Here is a 19,563-nt window from a genome sequence, read left to right as displayed (position 1 = left end):
ACAAATATCTGTATACATGTATTTGCACTTCAAGCACATTAACTTTACACAAGCATCTAATTTATTTGTCCATTTCTTTTTCTTCACTTTTCTAACTAGAAAAGAAAATTTAATTTTTTTTATGATTGCATGGACAAAAAGTAAAAAAAGAAATTGAACTACAAAAAAAAACTAATAATTAAAAACAAAATTATATCATATGTGGAAGCATACAGTCAAAAAATTAAAGTATACTTTAAGATCAGTCTTAGCTGAATAAAAAATTGAGTCAAAATTTTTAATAAAGCTCTTTTTTCATTTATACTTTTATCTCTATCTCACTTTTCTAAATATATAAAGAACTAATCAAAAAATTAAGTTTATTATACTTTAAGTTAAATTTAACTTTTTTTTCTGACTTAAGTTTTTTATGATTTTTCAGTAGAGACTGATCTTATAGTTTTTAAACTGTAAAAATTCAAAATAACTATGCTTACAATACGTTCGTAATGTTGTATGTTTTATTTTAATTACATATAAAAAATATGTACTTAGTTACGTTTTAAGATATTTTTTTAAATTATACTAAAATTTGATTACTTTTTCTTTGTTAATTACGTAAAAAAAACCTAGTATATACCAAAAAATTATTTATAGTACTGTACATGTTGACAAAAATTCCTTATAAATTAGTAACAACATTTCGTAGAAGTTATTTAATTTTGGGTTCTGTTTTATAAAAAACATGCCAGCTTTGTAAAAAAAAATTGTTAGTAAATGCTCATTTATATGCTTTAAAAATGATAATACTAGTTTCAGAAACAGTTCCTTTTTTTTGGTGATAAATTACTAGCAATCATAGCTAGAAAAGAATTTTAAAGCGCTAAAAACTTTAAAACAAGCACTTAATTAACATAAAAAAAATTAGTTACAGCAAATGAGATTTTATCTTTTTGTAAAAGTTTTGTCATTATCAAAATTTTTCCTTTTTTTAATATCGCGTTTTAATTTTGAGATATTGATCAAAATAACACTGTTAAAAAACTAATACATTACAGTTTTAAATCCCTGATTTTTTTAAAGAAAATTGCGTAGTATGCCCAGTATGCTTAAAGTTACATTTAGTAAAGTTGGGTAATACCCTTTTTTGCTTTTGTTGTATCAACAAACAAGCTTAATATGTAAACAATCATCAGTTAAGTTGTGTAACTTCTTACATGAGGGGTTATATTTTTATTGCATTAGAAAGAAAAGTGTGTAGTAGACAATAGATACTTGTAGACAATTTTTGAGCAGCTTTAATTAAAGAAGTAAGACCAATATTTTCTTTCAATATAATTAAATGAAATAACAAAACTAATTCCAAGACAAAAAAAAGTAGGCACTCTTTTTTAAACCAATTTTTGCCAGTATTAACTATGGAAACTGTTATCTACCATGGGTACCACACCTTCCTCCCTTATATTTTGATTTTTATCATAATGTAAGTTCTAATTTTTCTTGCATCATTGTAGGATAATGAAACAAACTCTTATTTAACCATTTATTTTATAAAATTGTTATATTACAACATATTTTGATTAAGATATAGAACAACAAATTATTATTTTAGTAAATATCTGTGAAAAAAAATTAATTTGTTAATATTTTAACTTTTGTTTTCAGATAATTTAGTTTGGTTTATAAACATAATTATGGAAGTGGCAAGCAAAATTTCATTTATAAATGAAGGTAAGTAAAGATATTCACTTAATAAAAAAAAAGTTGATTCCAATTAAATATGCTTATTTGTTCATTAAATAATTTATTTATAAACAATGTTTCACTTATTGTTAAGATTAATGTGATTCTCAATCACAATAATTTTTCTATACAAATAGAATTCTTTAACTTATTATTTATCTTAATAGTTTAGTTAAACATTGTTTTATAAACAAATTCTTAATCACCAAAAATGTAAATATAAGTTGGTATCTTTAAATGGTATTATTTAAATAAATTGAAAGTATAGAAATATACAATTATGCTCAACAGTAGTAGAAGTTCTAATATTTTAAGTACTTATTTTTTATTATACCAAAATAACTTATATTTGAATTTTTAAATAAAAATAATAAATACAAAGGATAGAAAAAAACATTATTTTGTTATCAGAAGTTAATGTCCAGTATATATTAACAACTAAATCTGTTAATTGTAAAAATTAAATTTTCTCACAATTTTATTTAAACAGTATTGGTATTTTAAATTAAATGTAGGTTGAAATTTTTTTAATTGTTTTTAATGAATTAAGAACAATTCTTGTTTTCATTTAATATTTAAATTAAAACATCTAAAAAGAAACATCTATTAAAATGATCTTCAAGTAATTAATAATAATTTAATTAATTTAGATGTTGAAGTTTGTTTATAAATAAAATAAGCTGTAGTGATTTATATATTAAAATAAAAGTTTATTTGAAAAAAGTTAAGTGATCAAATTTGTAGCTTGTCTAAGTCCAAACTAAGTTTTTAAAGTTTCTTAGTTCATGATAACTTAATTTTTTTTTCTATAAACTTGTTCTTAAACAACACTGAAAAAAAGACATTAAGAGTTTGTTTTTTAGTTATTCAAAAGTGTAAAAAACAATTTTTTACTATGAGTATCATGTAAAGCTATTTACTAATATTGGAGTGGTATAGTTATTTGTCTTAATTAAAAAAAAAGCTCAATTTACTGAAATGTAAAGAGCAATTTAATTTTTTATTCACAACCAGGTTTCTGTGACAAAAAATTGTGACCTCTTCAAGTTAAATAAAAAACTAAACTCCACATAACAATATTGCTTACTTATAATGTTATTTAGAAATCATTCATGCATGAAAATAAAAACAAAAAACTAAAATATTACATTTTCTAAAATTCAAGCTTATCAGTGTATAATTAGGTAAAATTAGTTATAACTTTTAAACGAATTGTATTAAATTAATATAATGAGTCAAAAAAAAATTAACGGAATTAAGAGCTTTTTAAAAAAAGGTTAAATATATTTATACCTTTAAATTTATCTAAATGGAGTTAAAAACATTCTTAAATTTGCACTTTAAGCCAAGTATCAACAAAACATTAACAAAACTTAAAAGTCATTAAATAGTTTCAAAAATATCTAATATTGTTTAAGTTTAGGGCATAGGGGATTGACATTTTTTTTTTAGTAAAAATAACATTGGATCTTATATGAAAGCATAAAGTACAAACTACAAGCCAGTTTTTATAGAATTAAAAAAAATTATTTAACTTTTCAGATGTTGTAATTTTTGTAAAAAGTTTCCACCAAATTCTTGGAGTAATGTTTCTTAGAAATTTAAAAAATCACTAAAAACCTATCTTCTCCTTCATTTTTCGAGCTAGAGACCCCAGACTTTCAAGAAATGTTTATTTTATAGTTTATAAGACTTTGAATGTTGGAATTTTTAGAATATTAAAAAATAAAAAATTTAGATTAAAAAACAAAAAAATAGGTGGTTTTGATTTCAATAATAATTTTATTTTCAGAATTAAAACAATTCATGCATTTAATCTTTTTAAAATTTAATAATACACCTTCTGTGAAAATTTGAAGAAGGTTGCTTAAAAAATAAAGGAGTAGATAGATTTTTAGTGAAATGGTCTTTTTTTTTGCGTTTTAAGTTTGCTCCCTCCATTAAGACTTAAGACTATACTTTGACCTCTCATATCTCAAAAAATACTTTGAATTTTTTCAAGCGCATAAAAATCTCTGATAGCTCATATAAAACTCTATAAAGTAAGATCAAATTGTAAAAATCAAGGTGACCCCCCTATGCCCTTAATGTAATAGATGAAATTTAAACGGATTTAAGGACTATCTATAAAGTTTATCTAAGTTGATTCGAAAACTATCTAAAAATAATTTGATTTAAACCAAGTATCAACAAAAGTCAATGTAAAACAAAAAGCTATTTTGTACTAGTATTATAGTCTGACCTAAGCTTTGTCTGCTTCCCAGTTTAGTAATAAAAATTTGTTTCTGTGTCTGCATAAGTTCATTAATTTTGTTCTTTTGTTGATGCAGTTTGTATCAGATTCAAATATAAATAAAGCTTCTTTTAAGCACAACCTTCATGTTATTGCCCCTGGTTTAGATTTTTTCCCTTTGTAGTATTTTCCAACTTAATTTGTAGTTCTTGATTTCATTATTTAGTTTTTTGTGTTAATTTTGAAATTTCGATTGCTCGTTTGTACTGAAGGTAGTTTTTGTTTGGTTTGCTGTTTATTGTTGTATTATGTGTTGCTATACGTTTCTTTAGCTGATTGGGGCTTAGTTCAATGCATGTTTTCGATAAATTGTCTGTTTTTATTATTGCTTGGTAGATTATATTTTCTGCCCTACATTCTCCTCCTTCCAGGCGCATCTTTAATTGCATAATACAACAATAAACAGCAAACTAAACAAAAACTACCTCCATTACAAACAAGCAACTGAACTTTCAAAATTTACACATAAACTAATAATGAAAACAAGAACCACAAATCAATTTGGAATACAAAAAGAAAAAAATCTAAACCAGGAGCAATAACATGCAGGTTGAGCTTAAAACAAGCTTTATTAATACTTGTATCTGATACAAATTGCATCAACAAAATTATGGAATTAATGAACTCATGCAGACACGGAAACATATTTCTATTAATACACTGGAAAGCAGACAAAACTTAAGTCAGGTTATATTACTAGTACAATTTAGGTTTTGTTTTTCATTGAATTTTGTTGATACAGTGCTTATTCACTTATCACACGTTGGGCAATATTTTTCTGTATACATGTCGAGATAATCAAAATTCCTTGTAAGTACAGAAAATCAATTTTTTCGTATAATTATGAAATAGGAATTTGTACAAAGCTTGCTAAAATGACCTAGAATGTTTGCCGTAAATTAAAAGGTGTAATTCAGAGGCATTTTCTAAGAGTACTTGACCAATTATTGGACTACACTTCTCACGTTCATGACAAAATCAGATATAAAGGGCACTGTCCAACTTTTCAAACCAGGTTACCACTACTTTTTTATTTGTTTTTGTGGCTTTAATTAATCTCAGCTCCTCCTTTTCTGCTCTAAACTTTAATTTTTTTTTTTCAATGTTGTACAAAGTTGACCTGCCTATACTGAACTGCTTGGTTATAAAAGACTTTGGCACATTTTTTTTACAATTTTACAAACTTCTGGTTTGTTTTTAATGGTTAGTGCAAATCGTTTTTTTTAGAACTCTTGTCCATTTCTAAAACCTGGTATGTTAAGTGTGTCAAACTTATATAACTTTTAAATATATATATAGAGTCATGCAATTACATCTTATCTTAAACAAAAAGTGTTTGAATTAACAACTTTTGTAATGTTGTTTGAATTAAAAATCAAGCATAAAGTAAGTGTTATACACTTATACACTAATTTTATATTCTTATATATATTTATATTGTTATACACTTATTTTATAAAAAAATCATAATTTAATTACCTATAAAAAAGACTTTGAAAGCTTAAATAAAAAACTAAAAGTTAAGTTTTAGTTAAGATTGCTTTAAAAATTTCTAAACTAAGTTACTTAACATGCAAAGGTTTTTGATAACTAAACTAGTTTTAAACAAAAATAGAACATAATCTTCAGTAGTACTATAAGGTCATAATAATGAACAAAATTGAAGAATTTATAAAATCACTTAAGATTTTCTAACAGCATGAAAGCTTAAACATTTGTATCATACAAAAATAATAGTATTTAATATTAAATTTATTTTGAATTTTCTTCTGACCGAAACTGTGCAGATAAGTGAGCGACCGGATAAGTGAAGTCTGAATAAGTAAATAAGCACTGTACTCGGTCTAAATTATTTTTTTTTAGATACTTCTCAATCTAACTTGGATAAATCTTTTAGATAGTCCCGAAATCCTTTTATTAAATATCAACTATTACATTAACTTGAATAAAATTAGATTTTTTTGAAATTTTATTATGACTTTAAGTGATGTTAATGTTTTGTTGATACTTGGATTAAAATTCAGATTTTAGATAGTTTTTAACTCCATTTAGATAAGTTTAAAGGTATAGTTATCTTTAACCTTTTTTAAAATTTCTTAAACCAGTTAATTTTTTTTTGACTCATTATATTAATTTAATACAACTTATTTGAAAATTAGTACTAATTTTACCTAATTATACACTGATAAGCTTGAATTTTCAAAAATGTAATTTTTTAATTTTTTGTTTTTATTTTCATGCATAAATGATTTCTGAATAACATTATAAGTAAGCAACATTGTTATGTGGAGTATTTTTTTTATTTAACTTAAGAGGTCACAATTTTTTTCACAAAAACCTGGTTGTGAATAAAGTATTTAATTTGCACATCTTTATTTAATATTAAAGTCACAAATTCTCAATTTGATCATTTATATTCTAATCACAAAATAATTTACAAATGTACAAACAAAATAGTTTTATGTTTTTTAATACTTTTAGTTAGTTTTTAAGAGCAATAGTTAGGGCAATCAAGTTGAAATCAAGGATATAGATACAAAAAAATATTTAAAAAAATTTAACTACAATACAATATTTTCCCCTGTAGGGCTCTTTATAATAATCATTCTCATATTGGTGTACTACGCGATAACCAAAAAGTTCCTTTGTACACCAGGTCGTTAGACCAATCTTTTTGAGCGTTTTTCTTTCCTATAGTTCAATAAACAATATATACTAGAGTTCTACATGAAAAAGAACTTAATTCTTGAAGAGCCATTGTATAAAAATTTTTTTATTGTAAGTAAATTCTTTGAATTTTTTTCTTTTATAACAAAACTTTAAGATTTAATATTGATTGAAGTTTTAAATGCACAAATAAAATTTTTGATTTTTGACGCAAATTAATTTTAGAAAAATATAAATAACTATACATATCATTTTATTTAAAATAATCATTTAATAATAATTATTATTTGATTTGTTGTTTCTAATTTGGTTTTTTATATCTATATTGAAGCATTTTAGATTTTTGACGCAAATTAAACTTAGATTATATATAAACACAATATTTTAACACTACTGTGTATTGAGATACATATTAAGTAGTATAAATCAAATTAACTAGATAAGGTATGACTATGATTAAAGTAAATCAATTACAGAAAACAAGCTGGAGTGTGAAGTTTGTCATGACAAATATTCAAGCAAACGTAGTCTCAATCAACACATCAAAATCCATGAAGAGACAAAAGCATTTAAGTGTGATGTTTGCTGGAAAGTTTTTGACAGAAAGTTTAATTTAATTCAGCATTATAGAACTCATACAGGAGAAAAACCTTTTGCTTGTCAAGTTTGTGATAAAAAGTTTGCTCAAAAAAGTAATCTAGTTCAACATCAAGCAACTCACAGTGATGTAAAACCGTTTGAATGTCAAGTTTGTGATAAAAAATATTTCAGTAAAACAAGTTTAAATCGACATATGAATATTCATGACGAGTCAAAAGCATTTAAATGTGATGTTTGCTTGAAAGTATTTCTTAACAAGCATAATTTAAAAAAACATTATAGGACACATACAGGTGAAAAACCTTTTACGTGTCATATTTGTGATAAAAAGTTTGCTCTAAAAAGTAATCTAGTTCAACATCAAGCAACTCACAGTAATGTAAAACCGTTTGAATGTCAAGTTTGTCATAAAAAATATTTCAGTAAAACAAGTTTAAATCGACATATGAATATTCATGACCAGTCAAAAGCAATTAGGTGTGATGTTTGCTTGAAAGTGTTTTCTAACAAGCATGATTTAAAAAAACATTATAGGACACATACAGGTGAAAAACCTTTTGCTTGTCATATTTGTGATAAAAAGTTTGCTACAAGTTCTCAATTAATTCAACATCAAACAACTCACACCAATAAAATGAAGTTAAGCTTTAAAATTTCTCATAGAAAATATAGTCATGAAAAAAGTCTATATCGACACATGATAGTTCATGACGAGTCAAAAGCATTTAAATGTGATGTTTGCTTGAAACTTTTTTCAAGCTCATTTGAGCTTAAAAGCCATAATAGTTCTCATACAGGATAAAAACCATTTGCTTGTTAAATTTGTAACAAAAAATTTACTCAGAAAAATGATTTAGTTCGACATCTAGCAACTCAGTGATCTTGTTGAGTAAAAAGCATTTATGTGTGATGTTTGCTTAAAATTATTTCGGATTCAAAGACTCTTAATAGACATTATAGAACTCATATAGGAGAAAAACTTTTTGCTTGTCAAGTTTGTGAATGAAAATTTACTGAAAAAAATGATTTAGTTCGACATCTAGCAACTCAAAATGGCGTCAAGCAAGACTTTTAGCTGTCTAGTGTGCCTCTAAAAATATTCTAGTAAAACAAGTTTAGAACAACACATGATATCTCATAAAAGTTAAAAGCATTTAAATGTGATGTTTGCTTGAAGGTATTTTTTTGCAAATTAAGACTTAAACTTCATTACAGAACTCATACAGGAGAAAACCTTTTGCTTGTGAAATTTGTGATAAAAAGTTTGCCAAAAAAAGTAACTTGGTCAAACATCAAGCAACTCACGCTGAGGATAGATATTTTAAATGTTCTATTTGTCCTGAAGAAAAACTTTGCAAAACAAATCATGGGTTAAACCAACACATGGTGTTTCACAATGAACCAAAGTTTTCTTGCAGCCATAGTGAATATAAAGTGCGCACAAAATTTAATTTATATAAGCACGAAAAAATTCATGAAAAGAATGAAGTTTTAACTTAAAATTTAGATCTTGTTATTGTAAACAGCTAAACTGTAATTCTATGGTTGTGTTTCTATTTTAATATCTAATTTTATTTAATCAGTTTAAATATTTTAGAGACCGTTTTTTTTTGTACAAAATTTTAATATTGAGAAAAAGATTGTATAATTTTTATGTTTTGAAATGCTTTTTTTAGATATATTTCATTATTGAAAATTTATTTTAATTTGAGATACTGAAAGAGATTAAATAATATCAAAAATACCAATTTAAAGAGAAACACATTTTAAGTTTAAAATTTATTTGCAGACGACGTTTCGACTTTTCATCAGTCATTATTAACAAAATACTGTGCAAAATAACTAAAAATTAGTATTAAACAACTAAGTATACAAAAATTTAAGTAACACAATATATAAACATTTATAAATTAAAATTATAAACTACAATAAAATAACATGTTACATAAATACTTACGCATTGTTAAACTAATATATATATCTAACTAATCAAAAATTCTTAGTGTAAGGGTAATACTGGGCTTAGTTAATTGTTTATTTAAAATTTGATTATAACGTTTAATTAGCAGAGCTTTGCTTATCAGGGTCTAAAACTTATTTCTACATTCTTTCAAAATTTCAAAATTATTACAATTATTTTTTCATTTTTACAAACATTACGATTGCTAATGTGGTCAGATACAGCTGTTTTGCCTTTTAAATGTTCTTTTAGTCTCTATACTAATGGTCTTGAAGTAAATCCAATATACTGCATAACTCTTGTCTTAAGAGCATTTATACTCATAGACCACGTTGGATTTTAAATCTTTTAAACAATTTTAAACTTAGAATGTGTTTTTCTTTAAATTGGTATTTAAAAACTCCAGTATCCCCACCAACCTTTAAAATGAAAAAAAAATATATTATATGTTCCAAATTCTGTAATGGCTGAAATTTTGAAGTTTTTAAAGAAATTTACTGTAAAGAAGTATAAAATCTCAGTTTTAGTAATTAACATTTAAACATTTAATTTTGTTTATATATATTTTTATTTTTTATCATATTTATTTTAAGTTAAAAATAATATTTTTTTTTTAATTTTTAATATAAAAAACAAAACACCATAACTTAAAACATGTTTAAGTGACAAGGAAACATTTTTCTTTTATATACAAAATACCCACAGAAAAAATTTTCAATTATGGTTTTTGTAAAAGTACTTTATGCCAAAAAGTTTTCGTTCTTAACTTTTGAGATATGTTTTTATCGCTCTAATTGGTATTGTAATTTAAGTATTTAAAATTTTTTTTTACTTTAGTCTCCTACATCCTTAAAAACAACAAATTAATATAACGCACTTTAAAACTTTTAAATTTTTGATTAAAACAATATACTTATATTAATAACAATATTATTAGCTGCTGAAAGTTTAATTAAAAAAAATAACGTAAATAAAATAAAGTTTTCAGAACTATATTTACAATGTTGTTGTTGTTTTTATTCACCTTTTTTAATTAATTATAGTTTCTCTGTTTTTTTATGTTTTGTTGTTTTGCAGAAAGTTTAGATAGATTTAGATAATAAATACAATTGAAGGTGCAAATAACATTTCAATTATAAATGAAGGTAAGTTGAAAATATAATTTTCTTTAAGTTTAGAAAAAAAAACTTTTTTTAAAATGGAACTTATGCTAAACAGTAATCAAAATTTTATCCCTCCAATTAATAGTTTAAAATATGATTTGAAATTAAGAAAATAAATACAAACTTTACATATAAAAAAACCAATTACAAACAATGTTTTTCCCATAAGGCTCTTTAGTTACAATAACATTCATATTTGAATAGGATTCTACTCAAATAATATCTTAATTGTAGTTCAAGAGCCTTAAGAAGCAAAACATTGTTTTGTAAATAAGTTCTTTGAAATATTTAATTTAAAGGAGTTTTGAGCTAAAGTGTTCATTGAAGTTTCAACAGCAATGCAAATTAGAATTTTTACAGATACCATTAATTTGAAAAAAACTACACTTCTTAAACAACTTTTATTATTTAGTTTTCATTATGTAAATCTTTAAAAATATTTAAAGTTTACAAATGGCAAAAAGGTACTACTGATAAAGTTAAATTCCCTGTTGTTTATGTAATATAATTATTTGTAGACTTAACTATCCAAAATAAAAAAATTTAAATGATTTTAATTAGAAGCAGTATGTTTTTAATTTTGGTTTAACTGTTCAAAAATAGTAGAAACAAACAATGTATAAAATATCTAAAAACTACTGTATATTGAGATTTAAGAAGTAAAGATAATACAAGATAAGTTGTGAGTAGAATCAAATACAGAAAATAAGTTAAATTGTCAATTTTGTCATAAAAACTATTCATGCAATAAAACTCTTAACCAGCACTTGGAAATTTATGAGGAGTCAAAAGCAATCAAGTGTGATGTTTGCTGGAAAGTTTTTGACAGAAAATCCCATTTGATTTGGCATTACAGAACTCATACAGGAGAAAAACCTTGTTTGCCATCTTGTGATAAAAAGTTTGCTTTAAAGCATCAACTAGTTCAGCATTACGGAACTCATACAGAAGAAAAACATTATGATTGTGAAATTTGTGATAAGAATTTTTTTTAGTAAAACTGCATTAGTTCGACATAATGTATTAGTTCACAGCAATGAAAAGTCATTCACCTGTAAGGTATGTCTTAAAATTATTATTGTAAAAGAGATTTGAATCAACACATGAAAATCCATGACAAATCAAAAGCAATCAAGTGTGATGTTTATTTGAAAATTTTTGACAGAAAGTTCCATTTGATTCGGCATTACAGAACTCATACAAGAGTAAAACCATTTGCTTGCAAAACTTGTGATAAAAAGTTTGCTCGAGAAGATTATTTAGTTAAACACCAATCAACTCACTGTAATGAAAGCCGTTTAAATATCAAATTTGTTGTTAAAAATGTTTCAATAAAACAGGTTAAAATCAACACATAAAATTCATGACGATTCAAAAACATTTAAATGTGATTTTTGCCTGAAATTATTTCCTAACAAGTATAATTAGAAAAGACATTATAGTAATCATTCAGGAGTAAAGCCTTTTCCTTGTCAGAAAAGTGACAAGAAATTTGCTTGCAAAGATAATTTAGTTTACCATCAAACAACTCATAGTGATGTTAGATATTTTAAATATTCATTTTTCCTTAAGGAATTTTTTTTAAAACAAAACAGCTTGTAAACCATCACATGGTATATCATTTTGAACCGAAATTTTCTTGCAGTTATTATGATCATAAATCTCACACAAAAAGTAATTCAAATCAGCATAAAAAACTCAAGACAAGAGAAAAGTTTAAACTTGAAATTCAGACATCGTGATTAAAAAAAATTAAACTGAAAGTTTTAGGTTCTGTATCACAACTTAAATATCTTAGTACAAGTAGACAGATTTTGTTAAATACTATATTTAAAAATGATAGACATTTGTTTTATATATTAATTTTTTAACTAAATGTTTTAGAGTTAATGATACTTATATTACTTTTTGACACTTACATAGTAGGTATGTTTTTCATAAATAATTTTTTATTACAGTTACTATAAAAGTTGTTGTCTAGAAACGATAAATAACTTTAATGTATTTTATTAAGTGTTTACTTTTTATACAGTTAAAAGAAAATTCACATATCCTTATGTTTTTCATAAATTGTTTTTTAACTAAAAGCTCAAAAGTGTTTTAAAATAGTTATAGTTTCAAAGTTTCCCTGTTGTAAATATGTTTGTTTTATACCAAGTAAATATGTTAGTATAAGATAATATATAGTACAGTTTTTATGTACTTCTATTAAGTTTAAAAAAAAAATATTTTTCAAAAACTACCTGAACTTTATAAAAATAACAGAGCTGCTTAATTAACTGTTTAAAACACTATCAGAAAAATTATTCAAAGGTTTATTTATTTTAATTTTCAAGATTTTAATGAGAATAAAATTGTAAAATTTTTACGTTTTCAAACTATTTAGATTTTTTAGAATTTATTTTAACATTTATCTTTTTCTGTAGATTTAACAAACTAGAACATATTACAAGAACTTAGAATATTGATTGCATAATATATAATGAATATGTTATTGTTTTAAGTTCTCTAATAGTCAAAATTACACTGTCATCTAAACTGTAAGAAGTATCACTCAGTTTTAGTTATTAGTTATATACATTTAATTTTATTTTATCTCATGTTATTTTAATTTTCATTAAGTTTGTTTCAAGATGTATATATTTATTTTTTGTTTTTTGAAATCTGGATAAAAAACACCGATAACTTATAACATGATAAGTTACAAAAATAACTTTATTTTAAGTATTCGAAAATCTTACTGAAATAAATTTTAATGTTTTTTATTTTTGTTAAAAATACCTTTAATCTTAAAACTATTCGTTGTTATCTTTTGATAGAATTTTTGCTGTTTTAAATTTTATTTTCTTAGTAGTTTTTGTTTTAGTCTAATAAATTCTTAAAACAATAAAAAATAAAGATGCAACTTTTTGGTACTCTCAAAGTTTTGATTGAAATCAAAGAATACTTACAGTATGTACTAACATTTTTAAAAGCTGCTAAAGTTATGTTAAAAACAAATTAGAATTATATTAACAATGTTGTTGTTTTTATTTACATTTTGTGATAGAAAGTTATTTTTTTTGTTTTTCAATATTTGATACTTTTTTGCAGATAGTTAAGTTTGATTTAAAGCACAAGTATAATGGAAATTGCAAATTAAACTTCATTAAAAAATGAAGGCAAGTTGAAAAAATTTTTTTTATTAATTAAAAAGTAAATTTTGATAAAATTGAATAGATGTAATACAGTAGTCATAATACTATTCTTTTAAATTCTAAATTAAAATATTACTTGAGTTCAAGGAGATGAATACAAACTTAATATTTCAAAAAACTTAATTACAAAACAGTGTTTCGCCAATAGTCCTCTTTAGTTATAATCACATTCTTATTCAAGTAGAATTCTACTTGAATAAGAATTTAATTATAACCAAAAAGGCTCGAAAATTTTTTCGAAATAAGTTCGTTGAAAACATGTTTTGTTTTTTTTTTTCAAAGTTTGAGCTAAAATGTTTATTAGTAGTAAATTAAAATAGAAATAACCTAAAAAAGAATTTAATTTCATTTCGAATTATCTATTTTACTTTCTTTTATAAACTATACTTTTGATTGTTTGCCAGTAATAGGAGGGTTTGTTACTTTGGACATTTTTATTACATGTCCTGATAAACCTCTAAAAAGGTTTCAGGTTGTGTTTAAAGGCCCTTTTTTTCGCTTAGCTCACTACTAAAGCTTGCCGTCCAGTTTATTTCGGAAAACAAGTCCAATGTAAACTGTTTGAGAAACAAAAATGCGTTTTTTTGGTTTTAAGCTTACTCTTGTTTTACATGTGTCAATTATCACAAAAACAGCCTGTGTGAAGTTTAAGACTGGTTGAAAAAAAGTTTTAAGTAGGTACTTCTTGATCTACTGCTTATAAACTGTTTTTGAAAAATATTGTTCAAGTAACTCAAAACAACTTCAATAAAACTTTCTTCAACCTGTCTAAAATTTTACGCAGAGCATTTTTGTAATAATCTACACATTTTTAACTGTTCAAATCAAACTCTTAGTTTAAAACTGTTAAGCAATAAATATCAAGGTTTAATATTTTACCACCCGTGCTAATTAAACTAGCTTGTTTTCAAAAAAGCTTGTTTGTCTTGGCGGGAAGCTTTAAAGCAAGCCAACCTAGTCTTTTTTTTGTGACCTTTGCAAACAATTAGAATTTTTTTGAGAGGTTACCAAAATTTACTTTTCACATACCCCCTTATCATTAGTTAGGTTTTTTGATCCCATAACAAAACAAATTAGATTTAACAAATAATTCAAAGTAAACATTTTGAATGTTAATAATACTTAATATATTAGAAAAAGTGATATTAAGGAACTATGTTGTTCGATTAATCAAATTATTTGTAAGCATTTCTACAATAATTTAAATATTTTATACTGCGAACAATAATATTTAAACATTTATTTAATTAAAAAAAAAATTAAAAACTACAGTTTTCAACTTAATGTTGAGATTTAAGTAGTTAGGATATTAGGATAATACTAGCTAAGACTTGACTATGATGTAAGTAAAATAAACTACAGAGAATAAGTTCAAGTGTCAAATTTGTCATGAGAAGTATTCAACCCAACGTAATCTCAACATAAAATTTACGGGTAAATCTACCCCAGGTTAACAATCGCTCGTCTAATGGTAATAAATTTGAAAAAATAATTTAGGTTGAAAAAAAAGCTGGAAGCAGTATCACAATTATGAAACATATAAGTATGAACTTTAAAACAGCATTTAAAGTTGTAATTAATTTATTTTTTTTTAGATTTCAAATTTACTATTATCAAATTTGAGATAAAAAATAACATGAAATTAAAGAAAAATTGGTTAGCTTATCTAAAACAAGTAATAAGTTTTTTGTAATAAAAATTTAAATGTTAGTACATTTTACTTTTCTTTAGTTAAGATATAAGTATATTTTGTTGTTGTAATTAAATAATTTTAGGTTAAATAGTCATTATGCAGGTATGTACTTTTGCTTTATATTGTCAATAAGAAAAGTGTATAAGAATTTTGTGAACTTTGAAATCTAAAAAAATGTAACCAAATTGTCAACTAAAAAAAAAAAGCAGTCTAATTAATTTTAATCGCATTAAATTTTGAAAACAAAGCTTCTCTTATTAAATTAATACTTTTTTGTAGTAAAATATGTAGTTTTTTTAAATTTATATATAAAAAAACAGTTAATAAATACCATAGTCTAAATCTAAATACTTGTTTTAATACTTACAGAAAAGAAGTTTAAATGTAAAGTTTGCCAAAGAAGTTACTTAAGCAAAGAAAATCTCAATCTACACATAAAAATCATGAGCCTGAATCACCTAAACGTGCTATTTGCCTGTAGTTATTTGATCGGAAAACTTATTTAACTCTGCATAGAACACATACTGGAGAAAAACCATTTGCTTGTCACATTTGTGATAAAAATTTTACCGAAAAAAATAGTTTAGTTCGACATCAAGTAACTCACAATAATGTTAGGCCATTTAAATGTTCTAATTGTTCATAAGGTAGATTTTTTTGAATAAAGGAACAATTAAAAAGTCGAATGACATGATACTGCGAACCAAAATTTGCCTGCAGTCATTTGATTATAAAACTCATAAAAGTTTAATTTGATGAAAACATGAAAACATTCATGTTAAGAAAAATGTTAAAATTTGCAATGTAACTTTTGTAGTTCTATGCATCTGAACTCAAATTAATGTTAAAATTTTGGTTGTGATAAAATTTTTTATTCAATTCAACTTATTTACTTACAAGTTCTCTACTATAATTTAATTGGTTTACATATTTTTTTTGCTCCACAAAGCTCTACAATAAAATGCGATTGCGCAATAAATAAAATATATTGAAATTCACCACACGATCAGCAATAGCACCCAAGATAGCCTAGAAAAATATGACAAACATAGAAAACCAGGCTGTCTCGAATGTTATTGTAGATTGTGGTGAACTTCAATACAATCTAAATTATGAAATATTTTGATAAAGCTTCAAAAAATTATAATTTCTTATTAGTGTTTTGTTAGAATTTTGTTTTATTTGCTTCTAAACACATAGAAATAGAAATCATTGTTAATTTATTGAAATTAGGGATAAATAAATTAAATTTATATCAAGTTTCTTAATATTACTATAAAGCAGAAATGATTAATTTTCAAAATGTTTTTTTATTATCATAAAGTTGTAGTATGTGTATAAATCAGAATAAAAAATAATACCTAGTTAAATTTATATTAAAGAAAAATTTATCTTTTTTTGTTTGTTGATATACTTATATATTAATTATGTAACTATTTTCAAATTTGATAGTTATCTGTTCACATTGATTTTTAATCGTTTACTGTAAGTTAGTAAAACAAAAATTAATAAAAAAAATTTCATTTATAGATTAAGTTAGTTGAAAATTTACTATTATTTACTTTTAGACAAGTTTATTTTTTTGACATAACTTTAGCAACAAGTTTTTACAACTAACATAACTATTAAAAGTTACTTACACATCTTTTGCAAAAAAACTATTTATAATCAAAAATAAGTGTCATTTTTAACAGCTTATAACTTAACGTTAGTAAAACAAAAGCTATCAGCAGGTTCTAATAAGATTTTTGATTTTATTTAAGAGTACAGACAAACCTAAAACATTTTTAACTTTGGTTTTATTTATAGTTCTGCTAAATATTGTTCAAAGAATGTGTGATTTATTCAAAAAAATTATAAATTGTTTGACTTGACAGTTTTTTTTGTTAGTTGTAATAACAACAGTAAAATTAATTTTGCAATTTCTAATTATTTTATTAAGTTCATTGTGAAATTCTTTAAAACTTTTTGTTATGTCTTTTCTAAAAAGATTTCTATTATATATCATTGATTTAAAACTAATAATTTTCAAAACATGAAAACTTTTTAAAATGTAAATACATTGTATTATACAATGTTTTTTATTTGACTGTTTTTTTGTAAATAAGTTTTGATTTATTTTTAACTTAAATTATTTTTTTTTGTGTTGTAAAGGTGTATAACAAATATTATTAATTTGCAAATATAATAATGGAGTTCATAGGTCAGGCACTCCTTACAGATGAAGGTTAGTAAAATTGCTTAAAAGAGTTTGATTTTTTAAGCATAAATAAACAAAATCGTTAAACAAAAATTAATTGTAAAGCTTTTGCTTACATTATAAATTATTTGAAAATACTAAATAAAATTTCCAGATGTGTCAAACCAAACTAACTTACTACTGATGAATTTGAAATCAATAGTTGATAAATTACAATCTGAAAAAGCTCATTTCAAAAATCAAGTAGAAATACTTAAAATTGAGAAGAAAAAACTAGTTATTTCAAACAAAAGTCTAATAAATAAAATCACTATTTTAGAAAAATACTTGCCAAAAAATATATTAGTGTAAGTTTTAACTTTTGTTAAGGCTTATTGATAATTAGTACTGTAGGTAAGTTATGATGAAAAACCCAATTTGTTTTGTAAATCACATTATAATTTTAAAGTCACCAAAGTCGGAAGAACAAAATCAACAATGAAGCAAATTCAGATCAGGTTGAATTTTCATCTATTGATGATGAAACTGTAAATAATATTGGTAAACCTTCTACTTCACAAACCAGTAAGTTTAAAATTATGTATATATAAAACAAATTCTTTTTATTTAGATAACTTTATGTTGATAATTAAAGATTTTATCGAGCTCTATATAAAGTTTTTATACAGTTCAAATAAATGTTTTAATTCTTTTAAAGTACTAAATTATTATTTGTCATCCAATAAAAAATGTTATTGTTTTATAAGTTTGTAAAATATTATAATACATTAAACAATATTAAATATTTTTTTATCACCTTAATCAATGATTAATAAAATGCAAGTGTATTTAATTGTTCATTGTTAATCATTTAACAAATTTGTAGATGCTTTATTAAAAATAATTTCTACTTGTTTATTTTAAAGTTATGTGTTAAATATCCTATAGATTTTATGGAAACTGATAAAACTAACCTATTAACAAAAGAATCAACAAAAGTAAAAACTGAAGTGAATAAATTAATTAAAGTTAATTTGTCTAGAAATGCAAAACATGTCATTAAAGAAAATGAAGGTTATTTAAACTAAATGTATACGTTATAAATAACGATCTTTGTAATCTTTTTGTTTAGTCAACTTAACGTCTTCAATTCAAGAAAGAAAATGTTTGAAATGTAATGTGGAAGTTGTTTGCTCTTATGTTATAAATAGCAAGTTTTTAATTTATTTTACAATTAAAACTACAGTCATCTGCCACCTAGATGTGCGTTTCCCAGGTACGTACTGCCGGTATGGTACGCATTTTTTAGCCGAAAAAATGCTGTGTTCAAAATGGATTTTTTTTACTTTGAGATAGAAAAAAAAAAATAAAAAACATTATACATGGTATTTTAGTAAATTAATAATTCATTAAATTTAAATACAATAAAGCCAAAGTAATCATAAAATAATTTATTAACTTACAAATTGTATATAGAACTCAATATTTACAATAAACGTATGAGAGTTTATTAATGTAACGAAATAAATGAATACTGCGATTTAAATTTACAAATCCCATGAATGAAACATAGAAATATGAAATATTTATGAAACTTTTTAGAAAATTAAGACAGCCAAAACACTGCAATTAATATAACCAACGATTAAAACATAAATGTAAAAAGCATAAAAAAGCGATATAAAAGTTTGTAAAACTGTTAAGCACTTCTTAAATGTATTACTGCCAAAACAATAGTATATTGAAATCAACATACAATTTCTTCATAAGAGCATTAACTTATTTTATCAATAACTGTTTAGTTGTCTGCCAAGATAACTAGTTAAATTCTAAAATTAAAACGAAATACGGAAGCAGGAGTAAAATTTAAAATCATAAATTAATTTTTTTAAATTAACGCAATTTAATAAAAGTACAATCAATGTTTTCATAAATCTTTATTTGTTTAACTTACAAATCAACTATATGTACTACGTGAATTTCAAAAGGTAAAAGGAAAACCAAGGTAAATTGAAATATTTTGAATTATAAATAAGTTTTACGTATAAATACATAGATCAAATAAATATTCAAGACCTACTTCTTATAT

This window comes from Thalia democratica, chromosome 3 (genome assembly GCF_965202585.1).
Source record: "Thalia democratica chromosome 3, ktThaDemo2.hap1.1, whole genome shotgun sequence".
In the NCBI taxonomy this organism is placed as follows: Eukaryota; Metazoa; Chordata; class Thaliacea; order Salpida; family Salpidae; genus Thalia; species Thalia democratica.
Note: the sequence above shows the minus strand (reverse complement) of the source record.